This window comes from Camelus ferus, chromosome 9, assembly GCF_009834535.1.
Source record: "Camelus ferus isolate YT-003-E chromosome 9, BCGSAC_Cfer_1.0, whole genome shotgun sequence".
Lineage (NCBI taxonomy): Eukaryota > Metazoa > Chordata > Mammalia > Artiodactyla > Camelidae > Camelus > Camelus ferus.
In genome coordinates this window covers 42,470,562-42,490,772 of record NC_045704.1, presented here as the reverse complement: position 1 = coordinate 42,490,772, position 20,211 = coordinate 42,470,562, and the positions used below count along the sequence as shown (strand labels likewise).

The 20,211-nt window shown below is 39.8% G+C and overlaps 1 long non-coding RNA gene across 1 annotated transcript in view; it reads right to left on the bottom strand.

Annotated features, from left to right (window-relative positions):
* LOC116665776 overlaps positions 1-20,008 on the bottom strand; it is a 69,530-nt gene extending 49,522 nt beyond the window's left edge. The window contains exon 1 of the long non-coding RNA XR_004322443.1: positions 19,988-20,008. This is a non-coding gene — a long non-coding RNA (uncharacterized LOC116665776). The remainder of the gene's footprint in view (positions 1-19,987) is intronic.
* Positions 20,009-20,211: the final 203 nt, after the last annotated feature.

Sequence of the window (20,211 nt, the reverse complement as noted above, 5' to 3'; positions counted from 1 at the left end):
CTTGGAGATGTTGTGCATGGAGCTAGTTCCCTACGATGGTCCTATCTTTCTAAAAGTTAAGGCTTTTAAGGGAAGGAATCAAAGCCTATGAAAAGGTTTTCCTTTGGAGAAACCAATGACTCTTTCCAGCATCAAACCCAAAGCCTTATCTTTCTCAGAAATGGTCTCTTTCAACTGTTTCAACTCTAACTCACTGTGAGACTTGGGGCATGTTACTGACTGAACCTCAGTTTTCTCACTTATGAAATGGAAATAATAATGTCTGTCTCACAGAAATTTTTACAGATTCAGTCTCTAATATAGGGATTGGCAAGCATGTATATCCCTCAGGATAGATTAGATTCTGCGGCATTAACATTCAAATCCTGCTTCTCAATAGCTTGAAACAACAAAGGATTATCTCTTGTGCAAGCTACATGGCCAGTTGAGTTTGAGATGAGGCTCTGCTCTGTGGTCCCACAAGGATCCCATCTGATGGGGACTCTGCCATCTTAATGACAACATCTCAATACCAGGCTTCAGGGTGACTCACGTTTCATTAGATAAAGCAAGTCATATGGCTATGCTGAACTTCAAAGGTACAGGGAAGTATAATCCTTCCATGTCTTTGGAGAGATAAATAGGAGAACTAGAAACATCAGTGTGGGAGGAGTGATGTCACCAAGATGGTGACATAGGTCATTCTTAACTTTGCTTCCCGTTATAAGAAGAATAACTAACAACTATTTATGAACGAGACACCACTGTGAAAACCCTAGAACATAGGGTTGAGGGAGAAGCATTCCCCCCGCATCACAGACATTGAAACAAATTGCATCAGAAGCGTAAGAGGACTCCCTCGCTCCTATGGTTTCTCCAGGGGGAAACCAAGAGCCCTGCTAGACTTCCTGCTCCCCCAACATTGTAAGTTGCTTCTAGGGAGGTCCGTTTGGGTCCCATCCCATGAGGATGGTGGGGGAATCTGCAGGACTTGACCACTGAGAATTGGATTATGATGGTGAAGGAGGGAGAGGCTTGTAGTAATCAGCATTTGGATCTTGGCAGACTGAGTTCCTACTGCCGGTGCCTAAGTAAAGTCCCAACCAGTAACTGCTCATTGCAGAGCTGAGGTGGTGGTGCAGTCTGACCAGGGAATTTGGTGGGCCACAGATCTGCCTGATTTGGGACCTTAAAAAAAATAGCCTTACCATCTCCAGAATCTGGTCTGCCTTTCTGCCTGGGCAGGGGAGCAAAGTCATAGCCTTGCCCACTGCCAAGTATAGCTCCTGGCCCATCCCAACCGGGGAACGGTCTGGAGCAACTGGGAAGCTACTTAGCCCAGCAATGGTGGAGCTAAGAGCTTGGCAGGCAGCACTGACCATCTGTAGAACCAAGCCAGTGGCTTTATTTGGCCAGGGAACTTGGGGTGCATCCTGGCTTGAGTCAAGACCCTAAACAAAGAGCACTGCCAGCCGCGGAGCAGGTTCTGTTGTCTGCCCCAACCAGGGAGCTAATTCATAGCCCTGCCCACTGCTGAGTGTAGCTCCTGACCCCGCCCGGCCAGGGGTCAGACCTGACACCTGGGGAGGCTGCTAGGCCCAGCAACACTTCAGTGGTGAGCTCAGCCAGCAGGTCGGCCCATGTGCAGAACCAGCTGGTAACCCACTCTGGCCTGAGAGCTCGGTGCACAGGTCTGCCTTATTCGTGCCCCAAACAAGAGTCTTACCAACACTGGGACTTGCTCTGCGGCCCCCTCCCCCCACCGCAGCGGTGAAGGCGGTCCATACCTGCACCCACTGCCGAACACGGCCTCCAACCCTGCCGACCAGGAACTGCAGCCAGAGTGTCTAGGGGTCTCGGTGGCCCACCCTGCAGTCAACACCGGCAGCACTTGAACAGAGAGCTTGGCCAGTGACTCAGGGTCCACAGAGCCAAGACAGTGGCCCTGTCTGTCCAGAGAGCTTAGCGCACATTTCTGTCTGATTTGACCCCCAAACAAAGAGCCTTCCCAGCCCAGGGGCCTGTCCAGTAGCCCCAGTCGGGCAGGGAAGCAGATTTCTAGCCATTCCCACTATTTAATACAGCTTCCCGTCTGGCTTAAGGAAGAATCTAACCAGAGCTCCTAGGAATCTGTGAAGCTCATCATGCTTCACAACGCACTTGAGTAGAGCCAGGTGGGTGGCCCTACCCAACTGCAGCGCTAAGATGGTGGCCCATTAGGCCAGGGAACTTGGTACATAGTTCTACCTAATTTGATACCCAAATAGAAGCCTTGTCAGCCTTGGAGCCTGGCCTGAGCAGGGACACTAATTAATAGCCCTGCTCATTGCTGAATACAGCCGTTGGCCCATCCTAAAGCCCTGCTTCGAGTGTGCTTAAACGGAGCATAGCCCATGGCTTTCCCCACCTGCAGAGCAAAACTGGTGACCCCATCTGGCCAGGTTATTCAGTGCAGTCTGTCTTGGTTTGGGTCCCCAGACAATGAGCTCTGTAGGACTTGAGGCCTTTCTCCTGCCCCACCTACTGCTGAGTATAGTACCCAATCCTGACCATCTCTGAAGCCTGACCAGAGAACTCAGGCCACTGTAGAGTCCATCACACAGCACTGCTTCTGCAGGGAACAAAGCCAGCAGTCCTATCCAACTCATCCAGCTGCTCTCAGCCAGTGGCAATACGCTGTCACCTCAGAACTTGGGCAGCACCTTGCCCTAAAGCAGACACTGATAGCAAGCCCCACCTACCCAAGGGTGTTATCAGCTGACACGTCAAGAAATCCAAGCTGAGTTTATTGATGAAAAACTGTCCCTGCTAAAGTGAACCTGTAAAGTCTGGAAGAGGAGGCCACTTATTCAAATGCACAGACACCAATGTAAGGAACCAAGGATCACAAAAAATCAGGTTAACATGACACCACCCAAGGAAACTAATAGCTCCAGTAACTGACCCTAAAGAAATGGAGATTTACACACTGTCAAAGAATTCAGAATAATCTCTTAAAGAAATTTAGCTGACGTCAAGAACACACAGACAACTCAACAAAATTAGGAAAACAATGCATAAAAAAGAGAACTTTAAAGAAATAGAACCCAATCCCCCCTAAAAATGCAAATCTGAAGAATACAATGGTTGAACTGAAGATTCAATAAACAGTTTCAACAGCCATCTTGACCCTGGCAGAAGAAAGAACCCATCCAACAGAAGACAGGACATTTGAAATTGTCCAGCCAGAGGGAAAAAAGCCATTTTTAAATTTTAAACAGAGTAAAGAAAACCTATTGTCCATATGTGACATCAAAAGAAAAAATATCCTTATTACAGAAATCCCAGAAGGAGAAGAGAAAGGGAAAGGGGCAGAAAGTACATTTGAAGCAATAATGGCTAAAAACTGCCCAAACCCGGAGGGGGAAATGGACATCCATATCCTGAAGCCCAAAAGATCCTAAATAGGTCAAACCTGAATAGGGCTCTACTGAGACACATTGTAATTAAATTTTCAATCAAAAGACAAAAAAGGTTTTTGAAAGTAGCAGGAGAAAAGAGACAGGTTACATACAAGGAAACCTGATAAGACATTAGGCAGGGTTCTCAACTGCAACTATGCATGCCAGGAGAGAATGGGATGATATATTTAAAACATTAAAAGAAAAAAAAACTATCAACCAAGTAATCTGTACCCAACAAAGCTGTCCTTGTGAAATAAAGGAGAGATGATTTTCCTGAACACATAAAAGCTGAAGGAGTTCATTACCACTAGACCTGCCTTAAAATAAACTCTAAATGGAGTTCTTTCAGTGCAATGAAAAAGGATGCTAATTAACCTCATAAAAACATATGATGGTTGCATCAGACTCACTGATAATGGTAAATACAGAATCAAAGTTAGATCCTGTAACATGGTAATGTTGTGCAATTAAATTACAACTCTGGTTAAAAAGTTTAAAAGTTAAAAAAATGACTATAATAATTTGCTATTGGATGTATAATATAAAAATATGTAAACTGTAATGTCAATAACCTAAAATGTGAGGGCAAGGAGAAGTAAAAGTGTAAAGTTTACAAATGCTATCAAGTTGTTATCAGCTTTAAAAAGCGTGTTATAAAAATAGGATGTTCTAATTTTAAGATATTTTATAGAAGCCTCATGGTAACCACAAGCGAACACCCATAGGAACTACACACAAGAACATGATGAATGTGTCAACTCAAACTGACACTATAAGACATTAAGTCACACAAAAAAGAGAGAAAATCAGTTCTGAGAGAGACATGTATAGCTATAAATGCATACACCAAGTAAACAGAGATCTCACATAAAAACCTACCTTTATACCTCGAAGAACTAGAGAACAAACAAAGTCAGCTCCAAGTTAGCAGAGGGAAAGACAGAATAAAGATTAGATCAGAAATAAATGGAATAGAGAACAGGAAAATAGAAAAGATTAAACAAAACTAAAAATTTGTTCTTCAAAAAAACATTGACACCTTCAGCTAGACTTACGAGGACAAGAGAGGCCCCATATCAAAACTGTAAGTGAAAGAGGAAGATACAGCTGGTACCACAGAAATACAAAGGATCGTAAGAGGCTACTATGAACGACTATATGCCATGAAAATGGACAACCTACAGGAAACAGGTTGTTAGAAACATACAACCTACCAAGACTGAATCAGGGAGAAACAGAGAATCTGAATAGCTCAATTGCTAATATGGAGACTGAATCAGTAATAAGCCCCAGGAAGAAAAGGCCAGGACGCAGATGGCACCACAGGTAAATTTTGCCCAATATTTTAAAGAAGTATTAAAGCTAATCCTTCTCAAACTCTTCCCAAAAAAATCAAAGAGGAGGAACACTCCTAAACTCATTTTATGAGGTGAGCATTACCCTCATACCAAAGCCAGGAAAGGGCACTACTAGAGAAGAAAACTGCAGGCCAGTATCCCTGATAGACACACATGCACAAATTATCAATAAAATACTAGCAATGAAATTTAGCAGCAGATGAAAAGGATTGTCTACCTTATCAATAAAATACTAGCAATGAAATTTAGCAGCAGATGAAAAGGATTGTCTACCATGATGAAGTAGGATTTATCCCTGGAATGCAAGGATGCTTCAATATATGCAAACCAATTATGCAATATACCACATTAACAGAATAAAAGATAAAAATCATATGATCACTTAATAGACGCAGAAAAAGCACTTGACAAAATTCAACGTTTGTTTATGATGAAAACTCTTAAATTAAATACAGAAGGAATATACCTCAACATAACAAAGACAATATATGACAAGCCCACAGCTAACATACTCAACGGTGAAAGGCTGAAATTTTTCCACTAAGATCATGACCATGAAAATGGTGGCCTCTCATCAATCCTACTTAGCATAATGCTGGAAGTCATAGCCAGAGCAAACAGACAAGAAAAGAAACAAAAGGCAACAGAATTGGAAAAGAATAAAACTGTCTCTATTTGCTGATGACTCGATTTTATACAAATTCCACCACAAATAAAAAGGTTCCATCTAATCTGTTAGGTCACATTCATTACATTTGCAGGATACGAAAATAAGTAGCTTTTCTCTACACAAACAACAAAAAACAGTAGTTTTTCTTTACACAAACAAAATTTTCTGAAAGACACAGCAAGTGATCCCATTTACAACAGCATCAAAAGCAGTAAAAGAAAACAAAATTAGGAATAAATTTTACCAAGGAGGTGAAAGATTTCTGTGCTGAAAACTATAAAACTCTAATGAAAGCAACTGAAGATGACACAAATGGAAAAATATCCTGTGTTCTGGATTGAAATAACTTATTGTTAAAATAGTCATTTATCTATGGATTTGATGCAATCTCTATCAAGTCTCCAATGGCATTAAAAAATAATATGGAAACATAAAAGACCCTGAACAGTGAAAGAATTTTGAGAAAGAAGAACAGAGCTGGAGGCATCACATTTCCTGATTTCTAGCTATACTGTAAAGCTATAGTAGTCTAAACAGTAATCTAATAAAAATAACAGTATTATATCTAAAACCAAAAAATAGTATTTTATGGTAGTGGCATAAGAACAGACATACAGACCAACGGAACAGAATTGAGAGCCCATTAAAAAAAACCCCACATCTATGTATGGTTTACTAATATTTAACAAGGGAGCCAAGAATACTCAATGGAGAAGAGACAGTCTCTTCAATAAATGATGCTGGGAAATGGGTACTGACATATAAAAGAATGAGACTAGACTCTTACACAACTCATAAAAACCAACTTGAAGTGGATTAAAGGCTTAAATATAAGACCTTAAACCATAAAACTAGAAGGAACATAGGAAAAAGGTCCTTGAGACGGATCTTGACAATGAATTTCTGGACATGATAGCTAAAGCATAAGCAACAAAATAAAAAACAACAAGTGGGACTGTGTCAAACTAAACCGTTTCCGTACAGCAAGAGCAGTGATCAACAAAATAAAAAGACAACCTATGGAATGGGAGAAAAGTCCTATCATCAAAATCATTTGCAAATCCTATCTGATAAAGGGTTTATATCCAAAATATATAAAGAAGTCAAGCAATTCAATAGCAAAAATTAAATAATCCAGTAGAAGAGCATGGGCAATAAGCCTGAAAAGACATTTCTCCAAAGAAGATATTCGCATGTCCAATGGGACTCTGAAAATGTGCTCAACATCATTAATCACTAGGGAAGTGCATATTAAAACTGCATTGAGACATTATTTCACAACTGTTAGAATGCCTGTCATTAAAATGTAGTCTGGCACAGCCATGACGGAAAACAGTATGGAGAGTCTTTAAAAAACTAAAATTAAAACTACCATATGATCCAGCAATCCCACTCCTGGGCATATATCTGAAGGAAGCTAATTCAAAAAGACACATGCACCCCAACGTTCAAAACAGCACTATTTACAATAGCCAAGACATAGAAGTAACCTAAATGTTCACAGACAGACGATCGGATACAGAAGATGTGATGTATATGTACATACAATGGAATATTGCTCAGCCATTAAAAAAAAAAATAAAATAACACCATTTGCAGCAACATGGATGGACCTGGAGACCGTCATACTAAGTGAAGTAAGCCAGAAAGAGAAAGAAAAATACCATTTGATATCACATGTGCAGAATCTAAAAAAATGAGAAAAATGACCTTATTTACAAAACAGAAACAGACTCACAGACATAGAAAACAAACTTGTGGTTACCAGGGAGCAAAGGAGGGGGCTGGAGGGATAAACTGGGAGTTCAAGATTTGCAGATACTAACTACTATACATAAAATAAACAGCAAGGTCCTACCGTATAGCACAGGGAACTATATTCAATACCTTGTAACAGCCTATAATGAAAAAGAATACGGAAAGGAATATATATGTATGTATATATGTGTGTGTGTATATATTTCTGAACACTGTACACCAAAAATTGACAGTGTAAACCAACTGTAACATTGTAGACCAACTACACTTCAATTAAAAAATAAATTAATAAAAAATAATTTTAAAAATAATTCTAAAAAGATATTAAAATATTTGGAGTGTGAGTGAGAGAGAGGGTGTGTGTGTGTGTGTGTGTGTGTGTGTGTGTGTGTGTGAAGTGTATCCTCTACCTGTATGCTGTGTGTGGCTGAGGGTGGCAAGGTCAGGGGAGCATCCGAAATATACTGACAATTATTGACTTTGGGTTGTATTAATGATATGCCAGTTTGCCATAAATTTTTTAGAGGTTAATGGGGTAAATAATTGGCCTAAATATGCACTTAATAATGCATTTTGAATATATATTAAAGGCCCACATAAGCTGCCTGATACCCGGAAAGTTCTCCAAGAGATCTTCATCTCCTAAGAGACAAAACTCTTAGGAAGGAGAAAAAGAAAGCTAATCATTTTCTTCATGGTCCTGTTGGGTCACCAGCAAAATGTAGAACATCTTGGTATTGGGTAGAATTAACCCCACTGTTAGCTGTGTGATGATATCATTTCCTCAAATGCAAAACAAAAACAGTAATACCTTATTTGGTTTCACAATTCTGCATTTAATGCATAAGTGCCATTGAGCATGATCTGGGCTCCCAGCGACGGGGAATGGACTACACTGACCACAGCTGGTTCCTTCCTGTGTGGTGCTATTAGAAACTCCTCTCCTATGTTAATCTGGTCATTAAGGATTAGGATATCCTTCTGTCCAGGCCAGTTCTTCAAGGCGGCAGTGTGTCCCCTTAGGTTCCACATACTACCTAAACTTTTCCCATTTTATTCACCTTGCCCTGGTTTACATGGTGAAACCATTTAAGAATATTCTTCGTTAAATAGAACAGCTGAGCTGGATACCACTCATGCTCTTAACCGCTGCTACTTTGTCTTATATAAAATAATAAGTGGAAAGGAGGATGATAAATTAAAAAGAAATGAAAAAGCAGTGTGTGTGTATCTTCATTTCTGTAGCAAGTTATAAGGCCATGGTTGCTACTGTTAACTTTCCCCCTACCTGTTATCTCCACTAATCAGCCTTCTTTACCAGGTGGGCTGCCCAATCTTCATCCCTATGCGGGCTAAATCCTTAGCTGTTTGGCCTTCTGTTTTGGTTGCCGCAGCTTTCCATTAACTTCTAGCATTGCACGTGGGGACACTAAAAATGGCCCACAGAACCCCCCAGGCTCCAGGCGTAGTCCTTTCTGACCTACTGTACAGCAGCAACCCTAACTTCCCCTTGATGACCAGGGACTAACGTCTAGCTAGGACAGTGACCCCGCCCCATTGGTTTAGTGGTGGAACAAGCCTGAAATGGGCAGATGGCCATCCAGACTGCAGATTCAGTGGAACACTGTCCCCTGGCAAAAACATTTCCCCTCTGGGGACTAAAACTTTCAAGTCAGAAGAGCTCAGAATGATGGGGGACAAGGAGCAAATATTCTGCAAGTGGGTACAATAATGAGAGGAGTTGTTCCCAATTTTACCTCTTGATTCTCAGACCTATATATTATGGCAGTGGGAGAAATAACATTGTATATCCATTGCTTTTCTTAAAAGCATATACTGCATATTTTAAGATCTAACCCTTAACTTTCAGGGCTGTTTCCTAATAGGTATTATAACTGGCCCTGCAGTGGCCGTTCCACCACTCTACAACACTAGATGTTCCTGTGAGGGGAGGAGAATGGGATCTATTATAACACCATTGAATTCTCTGAGTGTATACCCACTGCCATGCATCTTTTGCTGAAAACGAGTTCCCTGTTCGTGAGCAATGCCATGTATTCTTCCACGATGGCAAATAAAATATACTATTAGTCCACGAGTGGTGGTTCTGACAGTGCACTGTGGGCGGGAAAGACAAATCTAATACCGTGAAGACAAACTACCATCCCTCCCATGATGAAAGGGTTTCAGCGTAATCAACCTGGTATGAGACGCTTTCCCCAAAGAAATGATGTAATTATGGCTATACGAATCTTAATATGATCATGTATCTTAGCCCAATGAATCCTTTGGTGGGAATTTATTCTTAACAAATAATCGGATATAAAGAAAGTTCTTTATGCCCAGAGATATCAATCACAGACTTTCATGTGTCAGCAAGACTGGGGGAACAACCTTAGCATCCACAGTGGGCAGCAGGGGATTGAGTTATGGTGCATAAGCTCAACAAACTACTGCTCAGCACTTCATAACAGCATTTAATAACAATGCCAAGCAAAAATAAGCAAGATGTAATATTTGTGAACAGAAGATAACACTATTAAGATAAGGGGAAACCTATACATGGGAAAGAAAAGCCTAGAACAAATCCTACGTCCAGTCACCAAGCCCATTCAGTCGCTCTTCCTATGCATCTCCTGCGTCTGTGAATGTCTCTCCTCCTCCATAACTTCCATCCTCTTCCCTGCCATTTTGACCCTCATCAGGGTGACATCAAAGCCTCCTAACAGCCTCTCCCCAGGCACCACTGCCCCATTCAGATGCATTCTTTACACAGCAGTCAGAGGGAGTTTTAAAATGTGAACATGATTGTAGAAATATTCCTTGCTTAAAAACCTCCAGTGGCTTTTTATTTAAGAATAAGCTCTAAAATCTTTCATGTACCTTAGGAGGCAATAGTGACATTTGATTTCGCCACAACAGACCTCTCCACCTCATCTTTTCTTGCCTTATCTACCCAGCCACGCCAGGGCCCACGTCAGCCCTGCTTTTTGTCCAGAGGCTTCTGTTAGCAGGCATTCAGCACTTAACCTTGGGTGTTTGCAGCAGTGAGCTTTAGGTAATAGGCTACGCGTATTTTTATGTTTTCCTCCTCCTATTCTGTTTTCTTAAACGTTCTTCATGGAATAAGAGCCTCTGATAACTAAAATGTAATTGTGACTAAAAGAATGAATGCCTTCTAAGAGATACTTCTTTATGTTCCTGCTAGACTAGGAAGATTTACAAAAGGCAAATTGTTCCCAGGGTTGGCTAGTCAGAACAGGAATTTCAGGCAGAATGTCTACCCCTGAACAGAAAGAAAAAGAGAGACTGTCTGTGTCACCCATTTATAATTATGAAATAATTATAAAATAAGTTGAGAAAACATTACCATAAGGCTGACAGGACTCAGAATAAATCTTCGTGAAAGAACATTAAGCAGTTGCTATGACAGGATTGGAGGAGTGAAAGAGTGCCCACCCCTTTTTCATGGTCTGTCGGGGACAGTGCTTACTTCCTGCTCCCCAAGGCTCACCCCGAACCCCCACCCCGTCCACCTTCCTCTTCCCGGGTGGTCTCAACATGAATCCCTCATGGTAGATTTGCAGGGTTCCAGTGAGGAAACAAAATCCTGGGTGTCTCACAGTTCTGCTGCTGCCAACAGGCTTCTTAATCCATAAAGGCAAAAATTTTTTTTTCTTCTTTTCCTGGTTCTTTTATAATTTAGCAGAGAAAGCAATTCTCAGGGTCTATCCCATCTATGTCATTTAAATCTATTTACAGTTATTCAAAACTACTAGAAGTGGTCGTTTACTTTCACCCATGTCCCTGCACTGGACTGATGTGTTTGGTGGCACCTCCTTTCTCCCTCCCAGCTCCAATCACAGCTCTCCTGATCCAGGGCCCTGTCACAGAGAATGCTTTCCCAGGATACATCCTTGCATCACAGTATCCAGCACATCACTGGGCGCCTCTGCTGGGTCTGCCATGTCATGCGTGGTTTACCGGTCAGCTGATTTCTAGGCAGTGGCCATGGTCTCAGCGAGCAAAAGGGATTCAGTCTCTACAACCACACGGCTACTTCCCAGGTGCCGGCAGCAGATTTAGACGGTAGTTCCATTATTACTTCCCCAGGGACGTATCCCGAGAGTCTCCTTGATCAGCTCAAATTGCCCTATTATATAGGCTCTCATCACCACACGCTCTCATTATACATTTATTTGGTGGTTTCTTTGTGTTTCTGTTGTTAGACTGTAAGGTCCACAAAGATGAGAATTATAACCTTTTTTATTCTTTCACTCCCTCCCTTCTTTTATGTTTTTATTTAACATTTTATCTTCATTGTTTAACACAGAACAAGGCACATGGTAGGGGTTCAGCAAACACTCGTTGAATAAATGAATAGATAAAGATTACTCAAGAAGTTCCAGTGTAGGTAATAGTGCAGCTTGCATTGAACTAATCATTCCAGGGGAAACAAGAAGTTATGGATACAGCATAAGGGGGCGGCGGGAGGTGGGGACAACTAGAATCAAGGAGTGCCCCAAGGTAGACATAAACCAGTGAGAATTTGATCCTTGGGAAAAAGGAGCCACCCGAGAAGAGATCCACATTTGTTTTTCTTTTGGGGCCACTCTAATAGCTACGGGGTCTGACAGGCAGAGCTCAAGGCACAGTGTTTTGGTCTGAGGAATCAGAAGACAGAATTTTGAGATTTCTAGAGACCCTGGAAAACTGAGGAGGAAAATTCTAAGAACAAAATAACAGAAAATAAGCTCCAAAAACCTACACATGAATTCCTCTCTAATGTTAGCCTGAATACTTAACTATGAATGTTGGGATGAGACCCTATGGAGCCCAGAGCCAGTATTAACAGCTGAAGAGTAAGAGAGGTAAGCAGAGATTCAACTGCTCCCTGCCGAAGAGGTATAAGAGTATGGAGTTAGAATCCCTCTCTACGTGAGAGGGGCTGGGGAAATATCTTTTGCTTTTCACTGACATTCAAGAGAGGTCATATCTTAGAAGTAAGGACTCTGAGAACTAAGAGATTTTAGGACTAAGGGCAAAATTGAGATCACACCGCCCTGACAAAGTCTAAAACCTGAGCTGGTGCAGGATCAAGGTGACCTGTGAATAACTACTCAACGGCTAGAACAGAAAGCAACACTGTACCAAATGAGCAAACGCGATTCAGAGTCTACAACATAATAATGATGCCCAACACAATTAAAAAAAATTATTAGATGTGTGATAAAAACAAGACACTGGGACTTAGTCACGGGGAAAACAGTCAGTAAAGGTAGACCTGGAATGGCCAAAGCTGGAATTAGCAGGCAATCACTTCAAAATAATCAAGATATTCTGGGAAATAAGGGAGGAGATCCCAGCTTCCCCTTCCTCCCACAAAGCTTGGTGATTAGACAGCTATCTGCCAACAAAAACAGCTCCAGGGGACCTTTAGATTCTACTTAGGAAGTTTCAGCGACACCATGCAACAGAACATCCTAGGATAACTGCCCCAAAGAGAAAGCAGGCAGCTTCATTTAGCCTGCCTCATCCCACGCCCCCAGCTGGCACTGTTCAGCTCCAAGAAAGAGCCTCTCAGGTAGTAACAGCTCCTCTCACCAGGAAAGGAAGAGAGGGCCGAATGTCTAGCCTCTCTAGTCTTTCCCAGCACTGTGTGAAGTCCAGCTCAGCTCTACCCCACCTAGATAAGCGAAGAGGGCTGGCCAGGAACGAGAAGAGCAGAGGCTATTATCAGCAAATACGCAGTGGGAGTGACTGTGGTTCAGGGAGACCTTTGCTATAGGCAAATTCAGCAGCTGCTACCACAGACAAAGTCAGGGGCTGGTTGTGCAGATCTTGCCAGTTGCCCCCAGGGGTTTATGTTCACTAACACCAGTTGTGCCTCAGGGCCTCCCTGCTCCCTTCACACCACCCCCCTCACACCCTGCCAGGGCCAGGACCCACACTGCTAGCCATCCAAGGTCCTTGTGTCGGTGCAAATGTAAAACGCCAGCCACTTGGGTCCCCCTCCCCCCACCAGAACCCAGCAGCTGTGCTCACAGCCAGCCCAGACTTTTGCATCTGCAATGAATGCTGGTTTTTGAAAAAGATTAACAAAAGGGACAAACTTTGAGCAGGGCTAACTCAGAAAAACAGAGAGAGGACTCAAATAAAATTGGAAATGAAAGAGGAGACGTTACAACTGATACTTCAGAAATGCAAAAGATGATGAGACACTACCATGAACCATTATATGCCAATACATGGGGTAACTAAGAAAAAAATAGATACATTCCTAGAAACATGCAACCTACCAAGAATGAATCATGATGAAATAGGAAAGCTGAACAGATGGGTATCAAGGAAGGAGATAGAATGAGTAATCAAAAACCTCCTCAAACAGAAAAGCCCAGGATCAGATGGTTTCACTGGTGAATGCTACAAAACATTTAAAGAAATATTAATGCCATCCTTCACTAACTCTTACAAAAATTGAAGACAAGAGAACACTCCCAAACTCATTTTATGAGGCCAGCGTTACCCTGATATCAAAGCCAGATGACGATACAAGGAAAGATAACTATCAATGTTCCTGATGAATACTGATGCAAAAATTCTCGACAAAATACTGGCAAACTGAATTCAACAGCACATAAAAAAGCTTCATTCACTATGATCAAGTGGGATTTAACTCTAGGATGCAAGGATGGTTCAATTTATGCAAATCAATAACTGTGATATACCACATTAATAGAGTGAAAGATAAAATTCATGATCATCTCAGTAGGTGCAGGAAAAGCACCTGGCAACGTACAACATCCTTTCATGACAGAAATGCTCAACAAATTGGGTAGAGAAGAACATACCTCAACACAATAAATACCATATATGGCAAACCCATAGCAAACACCATTCTCGGTGATGAAAGTTTGAGTTTTTTTTCTCTAAGATCAGAGACACTTTCACCATTTCTATTCAACACAGTATTGGAAATCCTAGTTAGGGCAATTAGGCAAGAAAAAGAAATAAAAGGCATCAGAATAGTAAAGGAAGAGGTAAAATAGTCTGTGTTTGCAGATCATATGATTATATATAAAAAGACTCCACCAAAAACAGAACTAACCAATAAATTCAACAAGGTTGCAGGATACAAAATAAACATACAGAAAACAGTTGCAGCTGTATACACTAACAATAAAAACATATGAAAAAGAAATGAGGAAAACAAGCTTGCTCACAATAGCATTAAAAGCAATAAAACACTTAGAAATAAATTTAACCAAGGAGGTGAAAGATCTGTACACTACAAACTACAAGACTTTGATAAAAGAAATTGAAGACAAGCAAATGGAAGGATACCCCCATGTTCATGGATTGGAAGACTATTGCTAAAAATGTCCATATTACCCAAAGTCATTTATAGATTCAGTGTAATCTCTATCAAAATTCCAATGAAATTTTTCATAGAAGTAGAAAAACCCATGCTGAAATTCTTATGGAGCCATAAAGGATCTCAAATAGCCAAAGAACAAAGCTAGAAGCATTACATTTCCTAATTTCAAACTATGATAAAAAGCTCTAGGATTCAACACAAGTGTGGTCCTGGCATAAAAACAGACAATAGACCCATGGAACAGAATTGAGAGCCTAGAAATAAACTACCACATATATGGGCAACTAATATCTGATAAGGGCACTAAGAATGCTCAATGAAGAAAGGATTGTCTCTTCAATAAATGGTGATGAGAAAACTGTGTAACATGCAGAATAATGAAATTGGACCCCTATCTTACATACTGACAAAATTGAACTTGAAATGAATTAGAGATTAAATTTAAGACTTAAAACCAAGTGAAATAGAAAAAAGCTTGACATTAGTCTCAGCAGTGATTCTCTGGACTGGACAGCAGAAGCATAGGCAACAGCAAAAATAAACAGGGAAAAGCAAAAATAAATGAGTGGACTACATCAAAATATGAAGCTTCTGCACAGCAAAAGAAAAAATCCACAAAATGAAAAGGCAACTTAAGGGAGGAAATACTTGCAAATCAGGTATCTGAGAAGGGGTTAATATCCAAAATCTCAAATACAAAGATAAAAGATCTCAGTACAACTCAATAGCAAAACAACAACAAAAGCAAAACAAACAAAAAAACCTAATAGCTGATTAAAAAATGGGCAGGGGAATTTAATAGACATTTTTTCAAAAGAAGACTTACATACGGCCACCAGTATGTGAAATGGTGCTCAACATCATAAATTATCGGGGAAATGCAAATCGAAACCACAATGAACTTCACACCAGTTAGAACGGCTATTTTCAAAAAGACAAGAGGTAAGTGTTGGCAAGAGTGTGGAGAAAAGGGAACTCTAGTGCATTGTTGGTAGGCATGCAAATTGGTACAACCGCTATGGAAAACAATATGGAAGTTCCTCAAACAATTAAAAACATAACTACCATATCGTCTAGCAATCCCACTTCTGGGTATATACCCAAAGAAATGAGGCTCTTGTAGCAATATCTGCCCTTTCATGTTCACTGCAGTATTATAACAGCCAAGATATGAAAACAACCTGCGTCCATCAACAGATGAATGGATAAAAAGATGTACTTATTTAAACATACACACAGAGGATTATTACTCAGCCATGAGAAAAAGAAATTGTGGTGTTTGTAAAAATCTGGCTAACCCTGAGGGGCATCATGTTAAGTGGGTAAGTCAGAGTGAGAAAGACAAAATTCTGTATGATATCACCTATATGTGGTATCTAAAAAAGACAAACTCAGAGAAAGAGAGTAGAGTAGTGGTTACCATGGGCTACGGGTTGGTTGAATGCACAGATATTGGACAAAGGGTACAAACTTTCAGTTATAAGATTAACAAGGTTGGGGATCTGATGTATATAACACAGCAATTCTAGCTAGTGATACTGTGTCACGTATACTTGAATATTGCCAAGAGAGTAGATCTTAAATATTCTCACTACAAAAAAGAAATGGTAACTATGTGACAGATGGAGGTGGTAGCTAATATTATGGCGGTAATCATTTTGCAATTAATAAATGTATGAATGGTGGTTGCCCAGCTAGCTCAATCGGTAGAGCATGAGACTCTTAATAAATGTATCAATGTATTAACACATTGTACACCTTAAACTGACACAATACTACCTTGTCAGCTGTATCTCAATAAAGCTGGAGGGGGGAAGCATTTCCACTTTATTAAAAAAAATAACCAATATTAAAATGTTAGAAATAGTGATAATAAACAAATGGATAATTTCAGACAAGATAGAGAAACTTAAAAAGAAAGGAATCAAATAGAGATCTTAAATGGACAAGTAAAATAGCTAAAATTAAAAAAAATATATTGGATGGGATTAACAGTAGATTGGATCCAACCAAAGAAAGTATTTACAAATTTAAAGATACATTAATTATCCAGACTAAGAATAGAGGGGAAAAAATTGGGGGGCGGGAGGTGGGGAACAACAACGCTGTAACTGTGTCCAAAAGAAGACGACATGAGAATTAGGGGGGAAAAGTGTATATTTGAAAAGATATTGTCCAAACATTTTCAAAGTTTGAGCAAAATGATCAACCCACAGATCCAATAAGCCCAGAAAACCCCAGGCAGAACAAATACAAAGGAAATTACACCTGAGCACATTATAGTTATACTGCTGTCAAACAAAAGGGGAAAAAAAACCTTACAAGCTTGGGGGAATGGAATGTGGGGAGATGAATACAGGAGAACCCAGAGAAGAATGACAGCAGATTTATTATTTAAAAAGAAAGGAAAAGCACAGAGACCAGAAGACAAAGGAGAGGCATCTTAAAGTGTCAGGGGACAATGTGTGTGGAGGAACTATTACATAGATTGCTCCACAAATGTGAAAATTTCTTTTTTAAAAATAAAGGGAAAAATAAAGATATTTTTCCAGTAAATGAAAGCTGAGAAAATATACCCCGAGTCACCAAGAAATGCTCTAGGAAGTTTCTTCAGGTTGCATGTGAATAATACCAAATGAGTAATTAAACCTAAAGGAAGGAAAAAAGAACACTACAAACAGTAAATATGAAAAGCTGTATTTTCTTTTCTCAAGTTTTATAGTATGCAATGAACTGTTTAGAGCAAAAATAATAACAAAGTTGAGGCTGGTGCCAAAGCAGTGGTAAAGAATGTGATGACAGCACTAAGACAGAATAGGAGCATACTATTTGGGGCTCTTACATTATATGTGAAATGATATAAAGTTAATTCAAATTAGGTTTAGATAAGCTAAGGATGCAGATTGTTATCAGTGTAACAATAATAAAAAAAAAAAAGAACTAAGTAAAAATGAAAATGCCAACAAAGGAGATAGGTTAAAAATTTCTCAAAAACTTGATTAACCCAAAAGAAGACAGCAAAGGAGTAACAAAAGAGCAAGGGACTGATGGCCCCGATGAATGGTAAATAGCACACCGGCATGATTAACCCAAACGACACTGATATTTACGTCAAATGCAAATAAATGACATATTCCAGTTTAAATGTAGGGATTGTCACACTGGACATAAAGAACTAAGTACACGCTGTTTTTAAGAGACATACTTAAAAAAAAAAGACACAAATGAAGGCAAAAAGATAGAGAAATGGTGAACAGAATCTTAATGCCCTACGTAGGTATAAGTATGAGGATGCTCATATTGTGTATCAGGCAAAGCAGACGTCAGGACAGGGAATACTGCTGTAGACGAAGAGCATTATTTGACACCAACAGGGGCAAACTGACATCTTGTAGAACACAGACCCAGCAACTGCAGAACACATCTTCTTTTCAAGTGCACGTGGAACATTCATAAAGACAGACCATATGCTGGCCCTAAAAAGTAGTCTCAGTAACTGTCCACTGGTTGGAATCATACTGAGTATGTTCTTTGACAAGAGTAGAATAACATTTGAAATCAATAACAGTAAGATACCTGGAAAAGCCTAAAATATTTGGAAATTAGTGGAAAGGTGGGGTTAAAAGTATTTTTTGAAATAAACTGTAATGGTAATGAAAGCACAATGTATCAAAATTTGTGGACAGGAACTAAAGAAATACATAGGAATGGGTGTATAAGCTTTAAATTCTTAGAATAGGAGCTAGGCTTAAAATCAGTGATCTAAGTTTCCACCATATGAAACACATAAAAGCACCAATTCATCACAAAGTGAAAATAAGGAAGTAATGAAGATGAGGTCAGACATCATGACAGAAAATAGATTGACAGTGACCAGTGCTGACCCATAAAGAAAGTCCACAAGGCCAATGTTTGTTCTCTAAAAGGATTCCTAGACCAACTAATGAAAAAAAAAAAAAAAAAAAGGGAACACATGAATGACTAATATCAGTATGACAGAGGAGAAGTAACTACTGTATCGGTGGTCCCCAGACTTCCCAGGTTTGCTCAGAGGACTCATGAGACTCAGCATATAGACAAATTCATAGCTAAGCTTTTCTTTTTTCTTTTAACAGCAAAAGGATACAAAACAAAATTAGCAAAGGGAGAAGGATCATGGGGTGAAGTCCGGAGGAAGCTTTCAAGAGTCTGCTCTCAGTGACGTCACGTAAGAATGCTGCGTTTCCCCACAGAGAGCTATGACAACATTTGTGAATTGTCTAAGCAGCTTATTAGAGACTCATTGTCCGGGGCTTCGAGGGCTGGTCATGGAGGCAGCCTCTGTCTAGCATGTAACAAAGTTCTAGACTCCCAGAAGGAAAGCATATGGTTAGCACACACCATGTTGTTTGTACACAGTTTAGGAGCAGCTGTCCTTATCAGATAGGACAGTGAAGACCTTCCTGACATCCAAGTTTCTAGATGCCAGCCAAGGGCCAGCCTTGAAAACAGTCCTTTCCAATGACAGCAGTCAGATCTGCTATGTTAACTCTTTTCTGCACAATTAGGTACCCTACAAAAACTACAGAACTGACAGCTTTATGCTAATATCAGAATGATAGAGGAGATATAACTACAGATCGCATAAATATTACAAAGCTAACAACTTTTTAAACTTTTTTTTCAGTTGACAATATATTTGTCAACTGAAACGAAACAGCAAATTTCTTGAAAGTGACAACATACCAAAACAAACAGAAGAAAAAAATTTGAATAGTAAGGTATCTTTTAAAGAAATCAAATTAGGAAAAAAGATGACTGACAGGAAAACTCCAGAGTCATACAGTCACTCTTGTAAATTCTATAAAACATTTTAGGAAGAAATAGCATGAATCTCACACAAATTCTTTCAGAAAATAGAGGATTAGGGAACATTTCTGACTCGTTTCATACAGTCAGCATTACTCTGATACCAAAACCTGACAAGCATATAATTAGTAAATAAAATTATAGTCCAACATCCCTCATGATTATACATGCAAAATTCCTTAAAAGTATGCTAGAAAAATTAATCTAGAAATATATAAAAGGGGTAATGCATCATTGGGACTTATTCCAGGTATGCAAGATTGATTGATTTGGGCATGCGAAACCAATGTAATTTACCACATTAGCAAAATAAAGAAGAAAAATTATATAATTATCTTCACAGAGGCAGACAAAGCATTTGACAAAATTCAATGTCCATGAGCGTTCACGGAAGGACCAAAAAAACCTCTCAACAATCTAGGAATAGAAAGAAACTTTTTTCAAGCTAATAAAGTACATTCATGATAAACCTAAAGCCAGCATTGTACTTGAGGTGAGATACAGAATGGGTAACACCTGGGACTGGGGACAAGACACGGATTTCTATTCTTACCGCTTCTGTTCAACATTGTGCTGCATATTTCAGCCAGTGCACTAAAGCAAGAAAAATAGAAAGCATACATTAGAATGAAAGAATCTCTTTATTCACAGATGACATGATTGTCTACACAGAAAATCCTAAGGCATCTAAAAAACCCACCAAAATTAATGTCAGTTTAGCAAGGTTACAGAATACAAATCAACATACAGAAATCAGTCTGTTTCTATAGACTGGGT